Genomic DNA, 17,528 nt, shown 5'->3' with positions numbered 1-17,528 from the left:
TCACTTCTTCCTTCCGCAGCTCCAACGGAAGACCTATTCGTTGCTTTGCAACGAGCTCGCTAAAGTTTTTATTATGTTACCTGAGTCACTCAGGTGACTATACATATCTGTTTTCGTATGTCGCCGAGCGTGGTGCGTTAAGGGTTTGGTTTTGTGTGCAGCCAAGTGAGACTCACTAAAAATAAAAACCTTAATATCTCAAAAATTAAGCCTTGCTTACACTTGAAAACTGGTCCATGTCATCTTCATAATGAAAACAATCTCTGGGTATATGCAGCTTAATTGACACTTGCAGCAGTTTGCAGCTATGAAGTGCACAATACACCTGCAGGACTGCGCAGCCACAGGTTTTAGTAGTGCACCAAAAAATCCAAAAAAATATGAAATAGTTAAAACAATTAAGTGGCTACAACTATTTGTGAAGAACCTTTGATTTAAATGTAAACTCACTACAATAGGTACATTTCTTTAAATGCATACTTGTTAGTTAAACAAGAAAATGTTAGCCATGAAAGTAGTCCCAACCACATGGCAATGTGTTAAAAATAGAATTAAAGAGACTCACTTTTGATCTAAAAATAGCACTTTATATGAAAGCCCAGATGTATCTAAAATATTACTCTATGGTGTGTACAAAACACAGGGAAATTAATGTTAGAAAAATGATTTTCTCCTTAAAAAGTATGCCAAATAAGATGTTAAAAATCTGCAGGGATAATGGAAGTGGGCAATTTAAATAAGAGGCCTGGCCCACAACATTCACTTGAGTCACCTTGGTGTTCTTCAGATTTCTAAGACATTCTTATCCCCCTTAATTCTCATAAAAACAAATCTGAGCTAATACTGTGGCCCCACCCTGGGCCATAAGGCCATGTCTAATCCAAAACTGATTCCACAACATGAGGATATTTCATTATCAATATGGCTAACATGGCTTATATGTTTTCTAAAGTTTTTTTTCACATTTATACATGCATTTACCAATTTATATGTAAAATCTGATCTCAGATTTATTTGAAGAAAAAAAATGAAAAAAATACAAATAGGGAATATTTTAATATTATTATAATAATAAGTCAGGCAAATGATTTTGACCAACTTGAATCTTCACTTCTTGAGGATGCTTGCATACATTATGAGTAAATCATTACCTTGTTGTTCATTAAAGGACAATTTTTTCCTATCTATTCCCATGTCAAACTTTGATACCCCTATTTTAGGGTTTAATTTTTATGGATGACAGATGGACAGACACCAGAGACTCTTTGATCAGAAAAAGTTCAACAGAGCCTCTGCTCAGATGAGCTAAAATGTAAATGTCTTTGATTATTGTAAAAAAGTCACCAAGAAGAACAAAAGAAAAGGATGATAAATGAACTTTTTTTTTTATTCTTAATCACTTCCAGGATATTATATTTCTTTTAACATGTTAACCAGTATATGCAAGTTTGACTATTTTTTTGTGAAACTTTCTTTAAAGATATAAGGTATAAATAAGCTTCAATTCTAACAATATAACTCTAATATAACTCTCTAAGATATTTGAGACCTGTGTTCTTAGCATGGGTTTCACAAGAGTGACTTTAAAACATTTTTTTGCATTTAATGCACTAAACAATATGAATAAATTAGATAAAACACTAAAACACTAAACACAATAATATCCTGTATCAAGATCCCAAAATGTTCTTCATTGTAAACTCGTGGAAAGTTCAAATATGTATTTTTGTTTGGTCATCATATTTTCTTTTTCAATGATGTTTGGAAAGTTCAAAGCATTTGTTCATACAACCATGGAATCAAAAATATTAACTTTCTTTAGTCATATCATATGAAACTAAATCACAGTCTTCACATGTTGCTGATATTTTCTCCAACACTGCTTTCCAAAAGATTAACTGTTGAGACAAACCAAGATGGACCAAAACCTCTGTCATTTGAATGATCTCCTTAACTTTGAAATCTGTAAAATATTAAATATAAATAATTTATAATATACCACTAAAAAAACAATACCGTTGATCACTCTCAAAGAGGGAACTTGAATTGAAAGTTAAATCTTTACATCATGACTAAGTAAAAAGCATGCAAAGACAGACATGTAAATTACAGGGTCAAAGGCTACACATCCCTCAGCAATGATGGTCACATTGTAAATGTTGGTTAACACTGATTGTTGGACTGAATATATCTTATTTTAATTTACAATTAGTGTAGATCAGAGTAGTTTAATCCATATAGAGATATATGAGTCTAATCTGTATACAAAGAGATCAACCATAAATAAGATCAATTAAGGTAAACCCAAGTGATGGTCATGTCATCTTGCCTTGGGAAGTAGATGAGACAAGCATATAAGATCATAATTAAATAAAACAAACAAGTACAAAATCTGAAGGTTAAATGACGAGGTAAGGATTTGATGGCAGAATTTTAAAAACCTGATATGATGACATGTGTGTTAGTAAGCTACAAGAAGATGATCAGAAACAGTTCCTTCCAAAAGAGATTGAAGTTTTCAATTATTTAAAAATAACCTCTGATGTGACTTCTTTTTTCAGTCACTGTTTACCTAACATTTGTTTTTTTATCGTTAAAGTCAACTGCAATATAAACAATTACTTTTATTGGGTTATAACGTGACATCACACATAAGGTTTGATTATTCATGATAACGATACTTAATTCGCTCAAGCAGCCTCGGGTAGGAGAGAGCTGTAGGCGGACTCCAACCATGGCTTGAGACAATGTGATGGACACATACACAACATTCACTCAAACAAAATTTTTCTTTTCATCCAACCGCATATATATTTCTCATCATAAAAATTGTACATTCTTTCATTCTGTACACATAGAATAACATCTGAATCCAATCATACAAAATGAAATGACTAGTCAGCTCACTGTGATTATAACACCTACCTTATACCCTTATACACATGTCTATTAAATTTACAGAATCATTCCATTGTGATAAAAAACTTACTTTACAGGGGAGGTTTTTGGGAGGGCTCCAACACAGGTATCACATGATTATGAAATGCAGAAATTGACAGTCCAGAGAAAATATCTGAACAGTGTTCTTTTTTGTGAAACAAGGCATTCTGTAAACATGGTAAACATAGTTATAATAAATTTTAGGAAAAAAGTTCAAAAACAATTCTTTTAAGTCTAGATATTAATATTAATCTTTGTTGAACATGTTGAAGGGTGTCAGTGTTTTAACTGAATGGTATTTATTTCCTGAAACTGTGTCCGTTAAAACTTTTGTTCTATGAGACATTATAAGAATAGAGTTTTGCTTCCATTCTCAAAATTATGTGAATTTGAATTTGATTTTTGTTTGTTATCTTCATATTTCATTTAAAGTCTCTTCCATTTTTTTCTTTAAGCATTTTAACCTCAATGTGTCAAACTATACCAGATTTCTTAATTTTTTTTATTGGTCCTATCAGGATAGAAATACAATGTAACAAGGTTTGCCTGTACCATTAAAATGCAGGTCCTCCAAAAAAATATAATAATAATAACCTTTGAGATAAAGTGGTGGTTACATGTACATTCATTTTTTTTTCAATTTTATACAAAAAATCTTAGAGGTTTCTACAAGAATATTATGGTATTTATGGATCAATACCAAGGTTTACCCCCCACCCCACCCCCAGCACCTTATCTCTTCCTTACAAGTGCAACCAACAACCTAAGTGTAATTGAGCATATGAAAAACTTTCATAAAATGAACATTCAATTAAAAATAAACATGCTTGGTAGCATTTGATTCAGCATGCTCAATGGTAACTTAAGATCAGGTAAGACCCCCTTATTATACTCCCTTTTTGATGAAACCAATGCCGTTGCAGAAATTCAAGTTTTCAATCTTAACCATTTTAACTAGAGAATATTAATTATTAATACTTTATGCAATTAAATTTTCATCTTTAAAAAAACCTATTTTTCAATTTTGCTGCAGTCTCTTCATTTGATGAACATTGAACAATTTACATATCAAGCAATAAGCAAATTAAGTTGACATCCTTGAAAATTTTTATCGTTTAATTTACTTTTCCCCATGAGAACTACATATACTGCACTAATCTGCAAATCAGAAGGTTCAAGTCCAAAATGATGGTTTGTATACATAGTACAAACTTATGTGAAAATTATTTATATAAATAATCAATAATACTTGCATCTCTTTTACAAAAAGTAAAACAAAAAAGCAATAAAATTTGAATATCAAAATTTTGATTTACAAATAACACATCTGATTTACCATATATGTGTACTACGTAGAGCCACTTCACTTAGCCGTCATTGGACATTTAACTTGGTGTGTCTGAGGCTCAATGAAGGATCTTACACAAAAATCGCTCATTAATGAAAACAAAATTCAGTTCTTTACTCTACTCATATTTGAAATCCTGTTTTTGACTGAACTATATTTTTATACAATGACGAATACTTTTAGTATTTTGAAACATAGTAACATTTATTAGAGGAACCTTAAATATTGCCCGCTACCAAATTGTGGTCTGCAAGAAACAAGTGGAAATTCTCAGATCCTTTGTATAACGTTTAACCTTTTTAAAATTGATGTGCATTAGATCGCAGGCGTTGTCACACTCAAAATGTATTACTGATACTAGGAGTTATATCGTATTTCTGAGATAAGGCTCATAAATCACAATAAACACAACAAATCGACTTACCAGCTCCTACTTTCACTTTAGCCGAATATCGCATGACAGACCTCAGAAATAAACTACGCTGAGTGATTATAGTTCTTAATTTTCGTGCAATATTTTTCAATATTATATGACATTGTCCTACATTTGTAGGATTAATATGCTTATTTGATAAAAGGTAATTAACAGCCTTACCTGCAAAAGAAATAACAGACGTTAAATTCAGTCGGAACTGCTAAAACTGGGCGCGTATTAATTTATCTGTCCATTGTAAAATCGAAGACGGAGCATTCCCTGATATGACGTAAACATCGATGTTACTTTTATAATAAACAATATTAAACATTTAGATCGAAACATTCTAATAACTGGAGATGTTTAACGAAATATCTCTCTAATTGCTTTGTGTAATCGAGGTACTAGAGACATCAGATTACAGAAATAGTCAGTTGGTTTCAATACCGGAATGGCAGCCCCCCGATTTCGCATGGCGGACATGCCTAGTTGATGAAAAACAGACAGTTATAGAAAAAGTACGCACAGTATTGTTAGGAACGAAACAAATGGTTGTACCCATGACGTTCAACTATCTGCACATATACAACAAATGTCATGTTATTGTTTTGTTAGACCTGTAGCTGTGCAGTCCTGCAAGTGTAATATGCACATTATTGCTGCATGACACTGCAAGTGACAATCAAACTGCATACATATCAAGACAGCTTTCCAATGGAAGGTGTCATAGGTCAGTTTTCAAGAGTAAGCAAGAAGTATTTATTAAAACATTGAGATTTTTATTTCGTACGAGTTTCACTTGGATGAACACAAAACCAAACCCTTAACATTTAAAAATTTTTAACTTCTCCTCCGGAATTGCTGAACTAATTTCAATTAATTTTAGGGTAAATCATATATGGGTAAAGGGAAATAAAAATTGTCAATTTCGTGGTCCATGCCCCTTTGGAGTCTGAGAAATGGGACTGAAACCATCAAAACTATCTTTAAAAATCATCTTCTTTACTTCTGAACATTAAGCAGTTATACTGCTGGCATGATTGTAATAAACATTGAATTCCCTACCAAAATTGTGAAATTCATTGCCCTAGGGTGAGGGTCTTTTGGCTTTGTAGAATATATAGTGAAAATATATCATTTAAAAAAAAATCTATCCCATTGCACCTGGGTATTAAGCAAACGAACTAAATTCATTTTATAAAAAGGACTGGTCCCTCAATTAAAATTGTGATTTCATGGCCCCTGAGTCAGGGGTTTTGGTGTTACGGCGAGGCTTCATTGATTTGACGGTGAAAATGCATTCTTTGAAAGTCTTCTTCTCTGCTCCTGGGTTTAAAGCCAATAAACTAAGTTCATGGTTATGATGAGCAAGGATGTTTCATCCACAATCGTGAAATTTGTGGTCCCAGGGTCAGGGTTACAATTTTTGAGGGTATCTTTAAATTATATAATAAAAATGAATTAATGCTTTGAAAATTTTCCTCTGCTCCTGGTTATTGAGGAAAGAAACCAAGTTCATATTTATAATGAGTAAGGGTTGCCTCTACCAATATTCACTGTCTGTTTAATTACAGATCTCATTCTTGTTGAGGAATTCTAGTAAAAATGCTCGTTAAGAATAATACTGTCTGTGTATTTATAAAAGCGGGCTCCATATTTTAGAGGCTTTGGCGCGGACAACGATGCGCTCATTCATGAATACCGCTAAGAAATCATATATAAATACAATATATGGCGAGTAAGTGTGTAGCACTAATTCATAAATACGCAAATAACTTTATGCCAGTGATTGCACTAAATTTTAAATACGCCAATTTACATTTACGGTACCTCTTGTTCTTGTTGAAAAAAAATAATTCATTTGAAGTAGAAATTCACAAAAACTCAGTTGGTAATCAAGTTTTTGATATGTTTTAATGTTTTACTGTAGATGTATTTTCCAAAGAATTTGTGGAGCTTATTTTAGTCTGCTGGATCACTGTATCCAAAGCTGATAATAAAATCAGTTTTATATATATTCATTTTATGAAATATGAAGATAACGAACAGTATTCAATCTCGAAAGTCCAATGAAACGATATAAAATTGGAGCAGAGCAAATAGGGACCTCAAAATTTAGAGGTGGGATCAGGTGCCCTGGAGGAGTGAGCATCCCCTGCCGACTGGTCAGACCCACCATGTGGTCTTTGTCATGGTCAGAAAAAAAAGGAAAAATACGTCGACAGTTTAGTGTATAAGTAATGGCTTAACAATTAGTATGAAAAACATCAGTCAGCATTTGACTTTATGATAGGTTGTATGTGCTGACAAGGTCATTGTATCGACCGTAAAACTTGCGAAATGATGACTTCAAACGAGGCTATTGATATTCTTGTTTCTTCAACTTGTTTGTCAATAGTTTGCATCGTTTGAGAAATTGTTCATACGTGAAGCATCTATTGCGTATCGAGTTAACTGAGAGATATAAACCCCATATGCAGGAGATAAGGGTATATTCCTGGTATTATAAATATAAAAACATTTCAGGTTGTTCATACCATGACTGTTTTAAAAAAAGGTTTGACATAAGAATGTTTAGGAAAAATATATCAAGAACACCTGGTCCATGCTAGCATCCTTAAGTTGCAGATTTGAATTTATTCAAGTCATTGTCCAAGGGATATAGTAAGGCCACAATAAGTATCAAATATATAGGGATAAAAATACGTGATCAGGAGGTCATGATTCTACATACTTGAGCTACTATAAAATAGGGAAAGCAACTGTCCCTACGTCAAGCACTCTGAATTTTGAAGTGAAATTTTTAAGTCTTTTTAAGAGAATTTAAAAAGCTAAGTCTTGTGTCACATCAAATGTTGGCACGATAAAGATCCAATGGTCAATGGCCCTGAGTACTGAGCAAAGTTCTAAAGTTGAAGCCCTTCCTGCATACAGTGATGTGTCGATTGAGTGAAATTATCTTTCAAGGGATGTTAATACACAAACAATTAATCAAAACCAGAACAGACAAGATAAGTAATACACTAAAATCTGTATAATCAGGATGTATTGTATTCCAGAATCTTGCCTATCATGATGTAAAGTTAAATGAAGTCCCTCTCAGTAAATTCAGTCGGTTAGAATATTGACTTTTCCCATATTCTGTCTAATCCAGCCAATTTCTATGGAACCATATTAATGTGCAAGCATCCTCAGTAAATACAGATTAAAGTTAGATCACATGAATATGCAAGCATTCTCAGATAGTGTAAATTCAAAATTGTTTGAATCGATGCCCAAGGAATGTCTTAGGATTGGATCAGAATAGGAAATGACATTTTATATTTGATTATATAGCGAAAAATCTTTTTAAAAGTTTTCAATAACCACAATAGAATCTCTTAATTGCAAACATTCTCAATTCTTTTTTAATGTAATATAACTAAACTAGGATCAAATTCTACATAATGCATGTATACATGAAAAAAAAAATTCACCATAACAGAAAGAATATGTTAAAGATATTAATATTGAAGTAACTCCATGTTATATGGATTTAGATATGGTCAGGTCATGACTTCTAAGAGTTATGTTGGGGTCACAATATAGGGTCACAATTTTTCATGGGAATAAAAAGTGGGAGAAGTCTTTTTTTTTTTTTATAAAAATCGTTGAAAGAACAGCAGGACAAAGTGAATCAGGTGAACATTGTTGTCCATGGATATCTTGTTTTAGAGCAAATAGAAAAAAAAATAATGTGAGAAAAAAAAAAAAACAAGAAATCAAACTTCATTAAGTATATTTCAAATATCAGACATTTAAGTAATTGAGGAATTCCATCGAAAAATTTCCCGTATTCTCATTTCTGTAGCAATATGTATTTTGTTGCATGGTTCTTGTCTGAGAGATTGATGGTATGAGTATAGAGCAGCCTGGAGGTTCCCTGTCACCTGTTGACAGATCCCAAGAATCTGCCAAGATATATCTTTGTATAGAGGGTCCATTAGCTGTCCTTGATCAAAGTGAACAAGGGTCTGTAATTCACGTAGAAATGTTTGTTCTCTCATTGTGTTTACATGTCTGTAGCACAGGATCTCTAGCATACATAACAGAATTAAGGGTGACACTTCTAAATGAGGCCAATTGTTCAGTTGAGCAGACATTTGTTCTTGTATTAATTCCCCGATGTAATGGATATCATTGTCAAGTCTGATAGTCCATGCCACAGCATATCTCATCTTTTTAGACCAAGTTAGACCCCCTACAGCCTCAGTATACATCTCTTTATTCACATTGAACCTATTCATCACATATGGCTTTGCTAACTTGACCTTGATCATTTCTGTAATAGACATTGCTTTAGTGTATCTGAGTGTCTTGTAATAATACATGGCCAAGTACAGCATGTCAGTAATATAACCAAACTTGGCTGCTAATTTCAGCATGTGACAGTATATTTTGTCATTTCTATAACTCAGTTTGTTTGTATATGCGTTAGTTTTCATGTGTAATATGAAAATAGTTTGCTTAAGGACATCAGCTGTAAGTTTCTGTAGCATGATGACTTGATACTCTGTCAAGAGGGGTGCACCTATCATTTGTTCTATTGTATGTAGATATCTCATGCAACATTCTAAGTTTGATGTGAATAGTGTGTCTTGCCTGTATATTTCTTTAAATATGTTAATATCAAACTCAGCCTCAGAAATCAGAGTTTGTTCGTCTGTACAGATTGAGAGTCTCGGGTTGTGAAGAACTTTTATGATATAAGACCTAATGGAGGGACTGTGTAGCAGAAATGCTAAACCCTTCTCGTAAAGCCCATATAATCTTATAGACAATTGATATTGTTTGTCGCCATGAATTTTATTCAGAAACATGTTCTCTGGAATGAAAAAATTAGGACAGACCCCCTCATACACCCATTTGAGGATGAGTTTAAAACAGACCCAAAAACCCCACAGGAGATTTTGTGGACACCAATGAGATATTGTATTTTGTTGAATCACCCAGAAAACTGCCGTCTTAATATGATAGGAACACAGTAATGTATCATCTTCACCTACTCCATTGTTAATTATTTCTGTTAAGAACAATTTAAGCAAGGCATAAGTTAAGAATTGACAGTGGTTCATTGCAAACACTAGTTTTTGCTCTGCCAGAGAGAAAGAAATTCTCCATTCAAGGTCTTCATGACTTCCTAGCTTATGTCCAATTGCTACAAAGTGACATCCATTTTTTACTATATCATCAACAACATGAGGCTGGGGCCATGAGTGACATCTGTCAATCCATGAGGAGGCAGATGGAGACCAAAAGTCACAGGCAAAACAGTGGGCATGATCATATTCTATCGCTCCAAATCTTCCACTGGCACAGGGTCCGTGTTGAGTGGAGTTTAATGGGAATACAGAAGATGTGACTAATCTATATAGAGAACTAGATAAATATTGTCTGTTATTCACTCTAACACAAGCTTCCTGGATTCCTCTGTCCATGCTTGGTGACAGTAAACATAACAAAGTAAATCCTGGTGGACTATCAAAATAGTCACAGAGGATCAGTGTTTGTCTGTGCCTGTTGTAATACTGCGATTGAGATAATTCCCAGATCACACGGTGATTAGTTGGCCAGAACTAATGTCTATATCTGATCCCTCCAGTCTGAATCCTTCTTTTTGGCTTCCACTTTCTATCATATTGTTTTTATTACTTGGCGTCTTCTGATTTTCCATCACGTCCCTGATGTCCACCACATCTCTCCTCATGGCCACCAGTCGTGAGGTCCCCACTTTATGGCACAGTCCCACAAACATTGACTCTGATATATGTCGTATGGCTGTCTTACTGAGGATGATACATCACAAATTTAATATGCATTGTATAGTATGCCACTTAAGTAAACAATTGATAGTAATCAGCATAGCCATGATTAAAGGTAAATTCTTATATTTTATATGATGTTTTACCATTGCGTTAAATCAAAGGCTAGTTATTAAGATCAATTATTCTAGTTTTACTGAAAACAGATTTTTGTGTGTGATAATTAACTCTTTCTATTTAAAAAAATGTTTCATAGAAATCCAGTGTTCTCAACTTACTGATAAAAATTAGATATGATTGTTTTGTTCCATAATCCATCAAACCTCCTGATTCAAAAAGTAGACATTTCTAATATAATACACGTATAGATTGTCATAAAAACTTACATTTGTGAAGTTCTAGTGGAGTCCATTTTTACCCTTGGGACTGAAAAGTTTCAGGTGCTATAATTAGTACAGAAAACTCCTACTACATCTACTTTTCATTTTAATAAAAGTTAAAGGATTTTTATCACGTCTCAAAATTTTTTGATATGACAAAGATTACATGCTATTAAAATCATATATTTACCAATCTTTGCTAGAAAATTAATATTGTTGATGTTTCAGCGATTCAAAGTTTGAATTTCTCAATATGATATTTTGATAGTCGATGCTATGCGCCATTACTTTGACGTCATAGATATCAATCCTTGGCAAGAGACGTACTTAATGTGTATATAAACGACTCATTAGTCACTATTTGTTGTGTCCATTTAAACCTGTTAGTAAATAAATGAGTGATAATTGCTTATAATTACATAATATTACTTATGCATCTTAACCCTTTGTAGTGTAGATGACAGTTTGTAATTGTAGAACAATGTTGTGTCTTTGCGTGATTTGATAAGAAAAATATGAAACAGGTGTAAGTTACACCACTAGCCGCGCTTCATTAATAAAAAAATTAAAATCACTCGTGTCGATATGCACACTAGTAAAATTCAAACCCCATCCACGAAAACAACTAATCTAAATATTTGACGCGTTTGAATCGATTCAGTTAATCAACGATATAAACAATCTAACGCTATAGTAACCATCTCAGTCGCCGTGACGTCACAATCGTGAAACACGATGTTTTGTTGTTGCAGGGCAAATACGAATGTCACATGAATGTCTCAGCCAATAAGATTCTAATTTACTAGTGATTATTTATATGCGGTATAATTATACGTTTTGTTCTCGTTAATAAATCGTTCGTAAATTCATATTCAAATAGTTCGCCATCAAATCTTTTGACAGTTGTTTTGTTTCTCTATTAAGCTATTAACTTCTCATCAATTAACAATACTATGGCTGATTGTTAATTGATAAGAAGTTAATAGCTTTATAGAGAAAACAAAGTATGAAATTCAAAAAAAGAGAGAAAATTTAAAATTGCATAGCAGCACCCGAACGTCTTTTAAGAAGTAAGTTGTGTATCTGGTAAATATGAGTGAAAGACTGAGAAATCAGTACATTGATAAAACCTGTATTTCTATGAATTATACCAGAGTTTTGATTTTTCCCATATGTATATTCTCAAGTCTGATTCTTAAACTTGTATCAGTAAAAGCAACTTTTACAATCATTCATGATTTCAGATTAATGATTTCTAGGTTTTGAGTAGCTTGGTATTATCACCAGCAAAGCTAATTAGATTTTATCAATTAAATGATATATGACACAAATCTGTATATCATCATGCACAACAGAATTATGTAGAGCTCACTCTGTGTATTGGAGAAAACTACAGGGCATGCCTGATGTACAATGAATTCTTTCTTCATTTAAAAAAAAAAGGTAGATGACATACCGGTATTCTTTTTTTTTTTTTTGGATTTTCGTGTTTCACAAAAAAAAGAGAAGTCTTTCTTCATTTGAAATGATCTTTCTTTTTTGATTTTGGATTTTGGCTTACCTGAACCAAAGGTTCAAGCAAGAATTTCTATTCATCTGCCCTATGGATGTGCGATTTTATCGATATACCGTATCGTGATACGGAGACTAAAATACCTGTATTTAGGTACATAGTTATAAATTTCAGAAATTATTCATTTATTTGTTCAATCTTTCAAATAACAATTAAAGGAAGTGTAAAAAATGTTGAAAACTGAAAAATAAAGGCATACTAGGATCCAATATTGCTTGATAATATGTAAATTAAAAAAAAAAAATGAAAAAAAAAATGAAGTTATGTTTTCCCTGCATATTTTTCAGAGAAAATAATGAATATTAATTGAAAATCATTGAAAATTTGCTTGTAAAATATATTATTATGATATTTTGGGAAAAATCGTGACATATCTAACAATTAAGCTTTATGATAAACATGATGACTTTAACTTTCAATCGTCATCTTCCCTTACTTATGCAGCAATATATCTTCATCAACTGCATACCGGGTTTATATCTCTCAGTTGATTCGAAACGCAAGAGCGTGCTCTACGTATGTACAATTTCTAAAACGAGGTAAATTATTGACAAACAACTTGATGAAACAAGAATATCAGCAGTCTCGTTTAGGCGACCATAATTTGATTTTTAGTTTTACGGATTTTTTTTCAAGAAAGGTCAAGTCGGAGGACGAAAAAAAAAAAAGACAAAATTCACAGTTTATTATTTATTGATACATAATTTTGTGAACTTACACGGCATTTTACATAACTGTCATGTTATGCGACGTTTTTTTGTGACACTACGTATTTCCCCAACGCAGTCTGTTGTTTTACATTTGTTGAATTTGTTAATCAGGGATTTAATTATCAGCCTATTTTTTGAAACACCATTTTTGGGGAATTGGGAAAAAATTAAAATGTTGCTTAAATCATAATACTCAGGCTCCAAGACCATAAACTTAGAACAGACTTAAGTCAAAATTTCAAACCTATATAACTGCTGAAATAATTTTGATAATCAGACAAAATTTTCATCATATGTTTAAATTTTAATGTTAAACAAAATTGCAAATTTTTAAGCAAATATATTAAATAAAACTCAAGATATTAAAAATCAAAATTTTGACTTAAGTCTATTCTCAGTTTATGGTCTTGTATTTCATTTAACATTTCAGCATGAACTCTAATTTGGGCAACCAAACAGACAATTAAATATGATCCAACTTCATCATACAAGATCAATTATGAATAATAGACTAATAAAATTAAAATCGACTTCAAAACTGAGTATAAAGTATTTAGACAACTTAGTAAGTACATGTGTGTATGAGATTCCAATTTAGGTCGTTACAGAATCTGTTTCTGGAGATTATAAACCTCCTGCAAAAATTATACCAAGTACACATTTTCTATAAGTCCTCTTTTAATACATGTATGTATAAATGCATTGAAAATATATTTTTTTTTATCTGAAATAATGCCTACAGTCCTTACTTTTCATTCGTAGATCGACTGAATAGGTGGAAATAACTTAATACATCTATATAATTACACAATATCACCATATTCAGAAAAACGGAGGAAATTCGGATTAAAAGTTGGCGATATTTTTACAGTGTTTTTATGTGTTATGACTGTAGCTTTGCTAAATGAGTTAAATAGAGGGAAATTACAGACAATCTGACAATTTTACTTTGTGTTTTCCAAGATAATTAATTTTAAAAGCATTGTTCACCTATTTGGAAAAAACACTGCCAAATTGGAAAAAAACTTAACTCATTTTCAATTGGGAATGGGGACGAATTTCGGCCCCAGAGAAGGTACTGATAAATCCCTGAACTGTTTGAAAGTGCAGGTTGGTTTTTGAAAACATTGAAACCAATCCAACGATGTCCACCATTCTGCACATGTGTTCTTACATATCTGAATAATTTGGTATTATAAAATACGGGTTTGACACGAGCGGCTTGAAAAATTCCGGATTTTTTTTTTTTTTTCAAAATGCAAATTTTTAGAGTCGGCGGATCCGTAAAACTAAAAATCAAATTATGGTCGCCTTAAAGTCATCATTTCGTAAGTTCTATGGTCGATACAATGACCTTGTCAGCAAATACAATTTATCATTGAGTCACATGCTGTCTGACGTTTTTCATACTAATTGTCAGGCCATTATTTACATACTGAATTGTCGACAGATTTTTCCGTTATTTCCCAATCATTACAAGGATTGTGTCCGGTCGGCAGGGTATGCTCCCTCCACCATGGCACCTGATCCCACCTCTGATGTTTCTGAGGTCTGTGTTTGCCCCACAAACACTGACTCCGATATGATTTATTAATTGTATGTTGTTTTACGTCCCATTCGAGAATTTTTCACTTATATAGAGACGTCACCATATACCGGTGAAGGGCTTCAAATTTTGACCTTTACTCGGCACTCAGGGCCATTGACCAGTGAGGGATCTTTATCGGCCAACGCCTGCTGTGACAGGGGACCTCGGTTATTAAGGTCTCATCCGAAGGTCCCGCAACTTTCACTTCAAAGTGCCGAGCGCATGGCAAAGGAACAGTTGCTACCATTTTTTTTTATCGACTTAGGTCAGTCGCTGCTGAGATTCGAACTCATGACCTCCCGATCACGGAGCGTGCACTCTACCGACTGAGCTTCCATGAACGGTATATCGAGTCGAGATATGAATGAAAGTAACTATTGTTAATTGATTATACTTCGTCGATATTAATTAATGTTGAGTTGAAGGCCACGGCAAGTGTTTTTTCATCTCATGTAGAAGTTTTTGAATAAATTCTGCTTCATATGAATACAAAAAAAGGTCTGCTAATAACGGGGCGCAATTGGTTCCCATGGGAATACCAATGGATTGTTGGATAACCTGTCTCCAAAAACCACATAGATATTGTCAATCAGAAACTCAAGAATCTTTTTAATATCAACTTCAGAGTACTTGTGTGTTCAATCAGAATGCTTTTTTAACAATATAATTTTGCAAATGACCAATGACAAGGTAAGTATATATACGAGTTCCATTTTTATTGAAAAAGCGGCTGTTTATGATGTCAAAAAGCCTGGGCTTCAATTTATCTTGGGTAATAGTTGTATAATATGTTGAAAAGTCGTAAGTTTTGATGTTATTGATTTTAGTAAAATTTTGTGAATTCAATTTTTCTAAATGTTCTTTGAAGTTTTTAAGTATCCACATCTGATTTACACCTCTTTTCGAATACACTGTTGTACAGTACTCCTGAAGTTTCTCCTTCTATACGGTAAATATTTTACTGAGGAGTAAAGAAAGAGGCTTGGTAGAACATTTACTGGAACCCGCTATGTATCTTTGTTTGTAAGGATTTTTGTGAAGTTTAAGAACCCAGTAAAGATATGGTATAAAGAACCATGTCCTATCAAAAGGGGAGATAAGCAAGAAAAGATAAAAAATGGTTTGGGTCATAAAACTCTTCTTTTAAAGAACCACTTGACAAGAAATGATTAAATCAAATACTTTAAATGTATTATATTTAGCGTGTACGATATTTGGCGGATATTGATTTTTGAGCAAGTTAGTGTGGATTTGATTTAGCACATTTAATGTTCTTATTTATGTGTATATGTGCGAAACATTTAGCGTTGTACTTGAATTAGCAGACGTTGTTTTCCGCCAAAGGCGCTAAAAAGAATACACACCCAAAATATAATATGTTTTCAGTATATGATAACTTTCTGGTATAGAGATTTTAAATTGTTCAAATCATAGTCCCCGTTGATACAGCAGGGCCACAATGTTGGATGAAAGTGTATCATTAAAAATCTTATCGAGAACTGTTAGGCCAAATTACATCTTACTAGTGTGTAAAAGAGTCTTGAAATAGAGTAAATTGTATATTGTTCTAATCAATGCTCCTAGGGATAGGTCGGGACATCAAAGTTTTGAATACTTGGAAAAAAAATTCTTTGAAATCTTCTTCTAAACAACCGCGGGGTCAGAAAAGGTAAGACTCTGTTTAAAGTTTTAATAGGGAATATATAGGAAAAAGGCCTCTCAAGAACAGCAAGCCCATGATTAGTGATTTCAATATATATGTGTCCTCGAGTAGTGCAGGTTCTTAATTGTTCAAAATGTGGGTCCTAGGGCTTGGATTGGTCTACATCAGGATATCAAAATTTTACCTCGGAATACTTGGGGAACATATCTAAGATTAATCTTCTTTAGTACAGCAGCGCCATAATTAGTTTTGATTATATGCAAGCAACCTCATTGCCCCCAGGTTGGGGCTACAAAAGTGATAAGAATTGCACTTGGGAATATATAAAAGTAATGATAAATTCTTTTCAAGTGTATCAAGGCTATACTAAATCATATTAATATGCGAACATTCCCAATTAATTTGAATATTTTCTTTTGAAAAGTAAGATCTACGGGGTAGGTTGGGCTTAAGTTGGGGATCAAATTTTGCATATTTCATGTACTGAGGCAAAAAAATCTTTTAGAACAAAATGTCCATTTTAGTCATATTGATATTGTAGCTTTCCCATGCTGTATGGATTCAACATTGGTTATGTCTGGACCCCTTTTTGCTAGGGTGGGGTAACCAAATCTGGATAGAACTTTTTCTCAAAAAAATCTCAGTAGATTGAGTTTGACAAAAGAATTTTACTATTTGCAAATGCAATGCGCCCTTTTGATTGAACTGTCCGTAAGTTGAGCCCCCAAAATACTGACCACACAAAGAATACGCTTGCAGGGAATTTATTTCACGGACATTCAGACAAAAATACAAGTTGATGTGACCGACCTTGAAAAAAATCAAAAGGAGGCGATATGTACTTTGTGAATTATTAGATACAATGTTATATTTTTAAATAAGAAAAATTTGTAACGTCAAGTGCCTGTGATGAGAGCTTAACTTTTTGATCAATCATGATTCTCTGGTGGTAGAATTGGCTATGAAAGAGTGCAGAAAAGTAAGGACCGCTTGTGTTGGTTGTCAAGCTCCCAGTTAGATGGGAGTAACACGGAGCAGTGTCAGGACTACCTTGGAAACGAGAGTACCAGGCAAGAGAATTTATTCCAGGAAAACAACAACGATGTAAAG

The 17,528-nt window shown here is 33.1% G+C and overlaps 1 long non-coding RNA gene and 1 pseudogene across 1 annotated transcript; both read right to left on the bottom strand.

Moving 5' to 3' along the window:
* Positions 1 to 1,363: 1,363 nt before the first annotated feature.
* LOC133175028 (uncharacterized) lies at positions 1,364 to 5,173 on the bottom strand. The gene is made up of 3 exons (XR_009719209.1): positions 4,884 to 5,173; positions 2,990 to 3,107; positions 1,364 to 1,963 (listed from the first exon to the last, which is right to left on the bottom strand). It is a non-coding gene; the product is annotated as an uncharacterized LOC133175028 (long non-coding RNA).
* Positions 5,174 to 8,186: 3,013 nt separating this feature from the next.
* LOC133175017 (uncharacterized) lies at positions 8,187 to 10,950 on the bottom strand (annotated as a pseudogene).
* Positions 10,951 to 17,528: the final 6,578 nt, after the last annotated feature.

This window comes from Saccostrea echinata, unplaced genomic scaffold, assembly GCF_033153115.1.
Source record: "Saccostrea echinata isolate AGI-Se365-2 ecotype Australia unplaced genomic scaffold, CSIRO_AGI_Sech_v1 ptg000060l, whole genome shotgun sequence".
Taxonomy (NCBI): domain Eukaryota; kingdom Metazoa; phylum Mollusca; class Bivalvia; order Ostreida; family Ostreidae; genus Saccostrea; species Saccostrea echinata.
Note: the sequence above shows the minus strand (reverse complement) of the source record. Positions and strands in the feature narration are given on the sequence as shown.